The sequence below is a fragment of the Dreissena polymorpha genome, chromosome 8 (assembly GCF_020536995.1).
Source record: "Dreissena polymorpha isolate Duluth1 chromosome 8, UMN_Dpol_1.0, whole genome shotgun sequence".
Classification (NCBI taxonomy): domain Eukaryota; kingdom Metazoa; phylum Mollusca; class Bivalvia; order Myida; family Dreissenidae; genus Dreissena; species Dreissena polymorpha.
In genome coordinates, this window is record NC_068362.1 from 93,036,919 (window position 1) to 93,047,022 (window position 10,104).

Here is a 10,104-nt window from a genome sequence, read left to right on the forward strand (position 1 = left end):
TGCTTCCGCCAAAGTAGTTCTGCGTAGGAATGAAAATGTTCATAATGACAGAAAATCGTTTTTATTGTATGTTTAAAACGGGATGTTGTTTAAAGAAAAGTTATTTAATTATGTTTAAATGTGATTTTGAATCTCTATTTAGACTGATAGCGATTATCAGAAGCACGATTACCTTACCTACTTTCGCTTTCATTTTTCACTCGTAAAAGAAGTGCTACCCACAATTTCTTTCGCGTTAGTACACAGGTCAGTAAGACCGGTGTGTACACAATGCAATAAAATAAAAGTGTTTTGCAAATATTTCATTAACCATTATTTGAATTAAAGTTCGTTTCGGATGAAGACAGCAGAAGCACGCCGCTACGAGACGCCTGATAACGTCACGGAGGAGATGCGTCCGACTGAAACTGACAGTAGCCACACTGCATTGGACTCGTCGAGGATATCACGAATTGTTGTTCGGTATAATAAGCACTTTTTGTTTATTTATCTCTAAATGCTTCTATTGTTAAATTGAATGACACGTCCATCAAATTCAAATTAAAAAGACGAACAAAAGAAGAACTGTCTCCAGAGGATGACACATGGCCCCGATTATAATAGCGAAATAGACGCACGACTTGTTTTTTTTCTTCAAATTTGTTCCAAGCTATTTCAATTCCGTTGATGAATGACAAGCATGCGGACCGGAGACACCTATTAATGCACACTCCTTAAAAGTCTAAGCGTGCCTTGATCTTTGATACAGGGACTGGGAACTTGTGAGCGACATTTTTGACAAGGTTATTTAAATCAATACATTAATAGCAAATATATGGACCTGATATACCTATAAATGCACAATCATGATATATGACCTTGACAGTCTAAGTGTGATTTTGACCTATGACGTAGGTACCTTGATCTTCCGCGACCCATTTCGCTATATTGTTCTTTTGCATTTGAGTCAGGTTATTTTAAAATCCATCCAATAATGAAAAAGATATAGAAAGGACGCGCCTATCGATGCAAAAATGTTAATTATGACATAGACAGGCTAAATGTGACATTAACCTTTGTGATAGGGACCTGGGAATTGCGCGTGTCAATTCCTTCGTGCTATACATGTGTGCCATACATGTGTGCAAAGTTGATTTAAAATCCATAGATTAATAACAAAGATATGGACCGAAAACACCATTATGGACAAACGTACAGACCGACAGACGGTGCAAAGACTATATATCTTCCTTCGGGAACATTATAACGCATTATTTAAATTTGAATTGCAGTTTTTGGAATTCTCTCTCTATGCTACAAACACTTATGTTTCAGAAACCATGAGTTTGACATAAGGGCTCCGCACAAAGGAAAGAAGGGAACGATAAGCAACCTGGGTGGAATTCCGAAAGGCGTTCAGTCGATTCGGGAACACTTCAAAGTTAATGAATCAAAATTACTACCTTCTTTAAGACTTGGCTTTTCATCTAATGATTTAAACGAACTCTAAATAAAACAAATAATGCTCTTTTCATAATACTGATTATGTGTAGCTGATTTAAAGTGACTTTGACATTACAAAGGGATTCATATTGACAATGTTGTTTTAATCATAAATAAATGATTTTGTATAAGCAAAGAATAAGTAATGCAACGGATATCATTTCATGTTAGCAGTATTTGAACATGATATTATTTTAAAATACGAGTTGTTTTCCGTTTTCTGAAATGTCAACATTTTATATAACCGTACTAAATTTATAAATAATTGGCTTGTAAAATAGTCAGATATGTGTTTGTTAAGGTACTGTCGAATGTAATATAATAATATTTATGTTAAAAATATTTTATTTTTGTAAGTTGCTTACCTGCCCAGGGTTAACACAAGACTGCTAAGCAAGTGTCTGTATAACAGAAGAACTTTACGTGTTGCATAAAAATGCAACATTTTTCAATATCGTTTTGTGCGGTTCAGATTGGGTATGATTAAACTTCAGGAACAATGCTGGTTGAAGACCAGTAGCATACAGATTTATTTTTTTCTTAATCTTAACTTGGAAAATGCGTATCACGCTGAAACGAGTAAGAGCATGTAATTGTTATACATTACAATTACATCCTCAATACAATTTTAGGTGATAAAATGCAAAAGTATTGGTTATTTGCTTATTTAGAAAGTAAATGTACAACCCTGAAAATTTTAACAAGTAATAATGACTTAATATCATTATGGAAGATGACCCCTCATTTTTTCTCCAAACAACTTATCTCCGCAAATAGTAAATGGAGAATAACCCACACTTGATATATGTGTTTATAGGTAACTTCACAATTGTCCTTGGTTAATTAACCATGATGCTGACATATGTTTTGTATTTATTTATAAAAGCATTTTCAGTGATTGTGTTGTTTAAATTTAACATTAACCATTTGGTATTGTTCTATTTTTGGTTAAGACTTGTCTAAGTAAAAAGGAGTATTTCTATATTTTATTCCTTACATTGTTATATCTACGAATACACTTTAGTTATCATAGTCCCTTTAAACCAATGTAGGAACAATATTTGTCTCCCAAAAATCATGGAAAAGCTTTGTCAGATAATGTGCATTAACCATGTATGGTTTATGTCACTTATATGAAACTTAACTAGCACCAAAATAAATACTATATAAAACCTTTGCGAGAATTCCAACACAAAATATTTTTAAATATGTTTACAATGAATATGCCGAAATCCGAACACGATGTATACTTATTTTTTGATTATCTATGTGTCCTTGTGTTATAATCACAGAAAAAATTACAAAATCACATAGTATTGGAATGTACATAATGGGAAATAAGAACAAAAACCACTACGTGTATACAAAAGCAAACACTCATTTCCAGAATGTCTGATCTTAATATAGAACATACAGCTTGTAAACAAAAAACTTTTAAAAAAATCAACTGTGATAACTAGATTATTAAAATCTATTTTTCCTATCCTATTTATAAAAGAACGGATGTATAATACAGTCAAAATTATGACCTAAAACATGTCATACAATGCAAGCCTAAAAGTTTCAAAACAATCGAGAAAAATAACTTTAAAAAGACTGTCAGTGTTGATTTCCTGATTACTTACATTTAAACGACGATGACTGTCATTGTTGATTTCCTGAATACTAACATTAAAACAACGATTAAGCTCAAATTGTGATTTTTGGTTTGAATTGGAATTTCGTTAACTAAGCAAAAACTGACACTCAACTTTATAACAAACAATTCAAAAAATGAAACAATAAACAGTGAAACAGTGGCAAAAGTTGTAGTTTTACAAGAAAGGGTGTTAGAATTACCCTTGATTAATTTCCACACCACATTGCTTAATACGATTTTTCATGCAATGCTTCCATTTGAACATTTTTCCACAGACGTGGCAAGAAAATTTGGGAGCATCGTGCTTATGCATGTGCTGTTTCAACAGCCTCCTTGTCTGAAATGTTTTGGTGCATGTTGCACAGGCATGCTTTCCTTCTCGATCGTCCGGAGGGCTTCATTTGTTTATTCGAAGAATTGATGGGGTTTTGTATGACTTCGAACATATTTCACAGGTGTATTTGTTTTCATACGAATGTGAACTCAAATGTTGTTGAAGTATCCCGACTGACATGTCTTCGCACACACTGTACATGAATACTTCGATGCATTGCCTAGGTGAATCTCATTTTCATGCATGTTAAGCCAATACGTCGTTGTGAACTCCTTCCCACACTTACTTCAGACTTTTGGGCCATCGGTGTGGGAACGGGTTTGACGCTGCGGAGATTTTTTACACTTGAATGTTTTTCCGCACTCTAGAAAATCGCACTCGTATGTGGAATTACTATGAAGCTGCATGTGCCGCTTTAAAGAGTATGCACATGATAATTCAACACCGCACACTTCGCATTGAATTTGATCTCCGTTGGACGATTCCATCTGTAATTACACATAAAATAAATCGCCTATTTAATATGATTTAAGTCTCACCGATTTAAAAATGACGTTGGTAGACTGCGTGGAATACACCTTCAATGACTCCCGCTCTGAGAAAACTGGGCATAATGCATGAGCGAAAGTCTTTCCAAGATTAGCTATGCAGTCCGCACAGGCTAATCAGGGACGACACTTTCCGCTTTTATGGTATTTTTAGTTTCAAGAAAGTCCCTCCTTATCGAAAATCAAGTTTAGGCGGAAAGTGTCGTCCCTGATTAGCCTGTGCGGACTACACAGGCTAATCTGGGACGACACTTTACGCACATGCATTAAGCCCAGTTTTCTCAGAACGCGACTCATTTGTTCATGAACAATAAGTGTGTCTTCACTGTGTGTAGTATTACAGTTAATGAAAATGTGAACGACATGAACTTTTTGTGTTATTTAAACTATTTAACGACGGCATAGCGGGCACATGGGTATTTTTTGTCAAATACTTGCGCACGCATTACTTATGTGTTCACGTGCGCACGTAATAGTGAATACTACTCCTACAAATATGATGTACATCCACCTCATTTCGTTTTACGTCATTTGTATAGTTCCAACAGGAAGTCATGTCGGAAACTTCATGTCGGTAGCTGTACCGACTGCAAATTCATATAACAGCGCAAAATAATCATGCAACAATTATTGAACATAAAAATAGACAATAGTTTTCTAATGGCATAAGAAAAATGTTAATTAAAACTTACAAGTAAAGCTATCCAAGGTCAGAACACTACCACTGTTTGTTGCCATATAGGCTTGGCACTGTGTCAGTTGCAAGTTTCTTAGTTTAACGTCATTGGCCGGTTATTATTAACTTGTTTCTCTATATGATTGGATACTTTTGCCGTGTTTTATTCAGGATGACTCATGTGTAGCCTCTTGTGTTATTCGATCTAGTTCAAAGTAATTCTGCATTAAAGAATAACTCATTTTTCTAAACTTACACAAGTGGTGTTCTTGCACATTTCTCACACATGTAAAGGGTAATCGTTCTCATATGTGTCAAATAAACGGAACTGTGTATAAATACGAAGGCATTTCTAATGAATACATGCGCACTAGAAATCAATATGTGCGCAATTAAAAGCAAACGAGCGAAAAAGAAAGCAATACGTGCGCATGTGATAAATAGATCAATGAAAAAGCAAAACGAGCGAACCCAGAACTTAAAGCATGCGCACAGAAACGTTTATAGGCGCGCACGTAAGCGTTTGTGCGTGTGTACTTACAGGTGAATACGTGCGCACTTATTCACTATTATTTGCGCACGATAAAAGCCATTCGTGAGCATTCGAAATAACTCGTGTACAAATGAAACCAATACGTCCGCATGTGAATTGAAAAAAAAAATCTTCCATGTCTCTTCTATGCCACCTCGCAATTTATTGTGACTTCACAAATTATAGTAACGCATCACTTATTTAAAAAGCAAATATAAACATGCGTATTTTATTATGTTTTCTTTTTGTACAAACCTTTCAAAAACTCCGACGAAAACATTCACAATTCACCCGTTAACCGCCATTTTGAACACCAGTTACTATTTTTCACACTTACGCCACGCCAGTTACTTGCGTTTGATCCACCCACTGAGTGTGCAGTGCGTGTGTGCATGGTATTCCTTTAAATAACAATACTACAACAGTGTCCATTTGATGCGATTTATCTTAATTTGTTAAGTATTAACAAATACTTGGTCTAAATATTATTTACGCGTAAACGTGCGCAATGTCAATGTTTTCCATAGTTTTCCTGTGGGTAAAATACAAACGTTTTTTATTACCAATCAAGTACCCTACATTCTTTAAGAAGATACAGTGGGTCCACATTTTAAATCAGAAAATGTTCACTTAATCATTTCCCAATATATAATGTGTGAAGAGAAATTGAGAGCATAATAAAACTGTGTATGCTCGTAATTGAAGAATATTTTTATTACATGTTTTCACATTCACATACTACTTTAGATCATACACATGCATGTGTATGTATTTGACTCAAACAGTCTTTAGAGTTCTGAAATACATAAAGCTGTGATTGATATGGGATAAAGGCAAGAGGGTAGTTTATATGATCCCTTTAATTTTAATTAAAGAGGCCTTTTCACGTTTGGTAATTTGGTAAAATCATTTTAGTTATGATATTCGTGAGGAAACAATACTACTGAACATTTACCATGCTCTAAAAAAGCCACTATATGCATCTTTTGATTATCTTTAAAAACCTGAAAATTATAAAGCGACGCAACGCGAAACGATTGACTAATTTGGGAAGTTATGTTGTTGTCGTTATATTTTGTGAAACTACGAGGATTGCTTTTATAAAGTAAAAAGTACATCAGTCATTGCATGAGCATCGAGCCCTGTTAAGGGTTACTTTTTTGTCTTTTTTATATTGCATTCCTGATTTCTTAGTTGGAGCTTTTTAGATCTAATGTTTACATGTCTGAATATATCAAGCATGTACCGACAAACTTCAATACATTCCAAAATATGTGACAAGGTCCCTTTAAAATATCAATCTGAAAAACATATCTAGTCCGAAGTTTTATAATAATAATTATATGCCGATAAACAACAATAAATAACAAGGAACTATGCTCGTAAATGATTGGATATCGTCGCGGGAAATTCACATATTGACACACACATAATAAAAACGAGTATTTTGTATCTCGTTAAATCTATGTTACCATACCAAATCAAGCGTTGAAATGTTGTGTAGTGCTATAAGGGACACTGATTTTTTTTTATGGATTAACTGTATTTCACAAAATATTTCACGAACTATTTTTGTTTAGTGTTTATGGGGCTTTAAATACTATTGACATATTAGGTATTAATTCAGATTGTACACACAAACATAACTTGTGAAATTATATTGCTATTAATATTTAATAAAGACATAATTATCTAGATTAATTAAAAACCTATAATTATTTAAAATACAAATACAACGAGCATTTATATACATGATGCTAATTACAAACATTTAATTTGTAGTCATGCTTAAATGGTAAATCTTGTTGTGTGTTGTCTTATCGTACAAGTCGCCTTCTGGGAAAACTTATCTTAAATCATATGCGTTAAGTGTCGTCCAAGATTAGCCGTTGTAGTACGCATTTATTTTATACATGGTAGTTATGGATCTTACAGGATAGTATACCATTTAACACGAAACATTAAACAGAGTAATATTTTTTTCACGCCATGTATCGGAGGATGTAGTCACTGCTTCCAAATTGTGTGTAAAATAATCAATGATACATACTGTAACAAACCCATTTTTATATCAGGGTAAATTGGAATAAATAATAAAACTATCAAACTGCCAACTTGTTTCTGAAGTAAATCATTAGTAAGACAGCTTATGCAAACGTAGCAAAAATAAAACTACTTTAAATGTATTCTGCATATTTTTAGTGCAATACACAGACCGTCAGCGACGGGTGCACGACTTGATATAGTATTTGTGTTGTAAGTTCATTTTTGGTATGTTATGCCCTACTGTATACTGACCGAAATTGATTCCAAATCTTGAAATGGTTCGTAATAGAAAGTATTTCATTGCTACATCTGACGTCTACTTTAACTTATAGTTAAACAACATACGTTTGTTTCAATTTTATACTAAAATAAAATCTGGAAAAAAAGTTATTGATTATAACGATTTCGTAAATTGTAATGACTTACTTACACATGCAAGGATTTCTTACGATATATATTATTCATGTAATGTATAGCACAATTTTTGTCAATAATACTTCTGAGAAAAAAGCACGGTTTTGAAAACACGTAATTGAAACGAAGTGTTCGTATGGTACGATTTCATGAAGTTAACAAGTTAGGTATTATGGATTTCATGTTTGTTAAGTCTGTTATTGTAATCTACTGTGTGATCCATAACAACTTCAACATTTTGACATCTGTCGCGTAATTAAAGTATATATCTTGTTCGCAATAACGCATGGCCTGTGATAACGTCAGTGTGGCCGGATACTAATTCTACTAGTTTGTTGACATAAGATGCACGCTTGCAGCTGGCTTCAGTCCGTTTTAATTATAGATCGTGACCAGATTACATGATAAATTGATGCTTGTTGTCGTGTATATTCACTTGCCAGATGGTAAATATAGTATATGCAAGTTCAACGAAGAGGTCTGATCCATCAAGTTGACGTGTTTATGTAACGATACATGTATATAAGCAATGCCTCTTTGGACACACAAAACAAAAAGGATTTAACCCATAGGAGGGACGCTAGAGGTTTATCTTCAGAACTCCAGGTGGGGCGGGGTCCTGTCTGGGTGATTTACACGGATTTTGTCATGTCTTGGAAATGTAATTAGTTACTTGGAGAATTACATGGACTTTGAAATATTGCTTTACCAGCTAATTTAAAGAATTATATGGACCTGGAAACAGTATGTTAACATCATAATAAAGAGCAAAGAACTATTTTTTGAGTTCATTTATGTTTGTGTTATTATGGTTCACATCATTTTAAATCTGTTATATTGAACCGATTCGAATGTTGTAATCCCAGTGAATTCGATCATTTTTGGGGGACAAAACACCAGTTAATCCCATTAAATGCCCGATGTGTATATTTGTAATATCATTTATGTATTGTCCTTTATAGTAATGTTAAGGTCTTAGACCGGACGGACTCGTATGTCATAAAGGAAAGAATAAACACAATATGATTGATCGAAAAAGGGCATTTATTGCAAAATGCCATAACATAGATGAAATATAACATGTTTTTTCCTATACTGACATAATGGGCGGTAAAAACACGCCCGTAAAAACAGGTATAAAAAACATGCATTTTATGCATATTTACAGAAACATCATGATACAAGATAAAATGTTAAAGAGTAACACAATCGTATAGAAATATAACTGTACATGTAAAAACATATGGTGGAAAAGGGTTGGTGGCGGGTGTCGAAAATTATGACAATAATAAAGACGCAACTGCGTAGTAAGGATTCCAAAACAAATATGGCCAGGATCGATTTTCATTGGTGCAAGAGCTCACGTGATCCTATAACTCGATATGATTGGACAATAAAATTAGAAACAATTTACGTTTTGGGTTACACACAAGTAATAAAAGACGAACAATGACATAAAACATCATTGTTGATGCTTTCGTATTTTCAGCTAATTAATGGACAATTCTTGTTGAATTATATACAGTAGAAACCCTCTAAACCGGATCCTCTCTATAACGGAATCCTCTCTAAACCGGACAAATTGTTCGGTCCCAATTTTTTTCCTATAAAACCATGCGTAAAATATCTCCTCAAGACCGGAATTCCCTCAATTCCGAATACCGGTCATTCTTTGGATCAAAATTAGGTTATTCCATACGTAATTGTACCTCTCTAAACCGCTCAGGGTTGGTTTATCGCACCTCAGACCTATCGTGAATAGCGGATTAAAGACGCGTGAAATTGATAAAGGTGGTAGAAAAATTTGCAAACTGTAAATATCGCAAAACAATTTAAAAATACTTGTCCTGTGATGTACATATCGATCAATAGAGGTGTTAATACTGATTATACTTACTGATAACAAACAAAGAGTTCTTTAGTGTGTTTCGTTTTTGATGTAGGAGGCCATTCATTCTATGAATGGTGGAAAAGATTATTATGCGTGGTAGATGTTTGAAAAACAGGTCGTTCTTGACATGTTTTTCAGTGTAAAAAGGAAATAAATTAAACTAACAAATGCATACATATACCATTGTTTGTTTTTCAGGGTGCACTGTTTGATTTATGTTGTGCTTTCGAAACAACAGATTAAGTGACATGTATTGTTATAATGTGATGAAGAATGAATGAATGTTATATGTAAATAAACTATTACAATTTGCTGAAAGTGTTTTTTCCTCAAATTAGACTATGTAATTGACCTTCTTAAAGTAAAATATTAAATGTCCACTCTAAACCGGAATCCTCTCTAAACCGGAATTTCCTCTCGGTCTTGGAGATGTCCGGTTTAGAGGGGTTCCACTGTGCCATTATCCGAATTTCAACCATCAAATGTGAATATAACTGCCTGCCCTATTACAAATAGCATATGCAACGTCTAAATTTACAGTG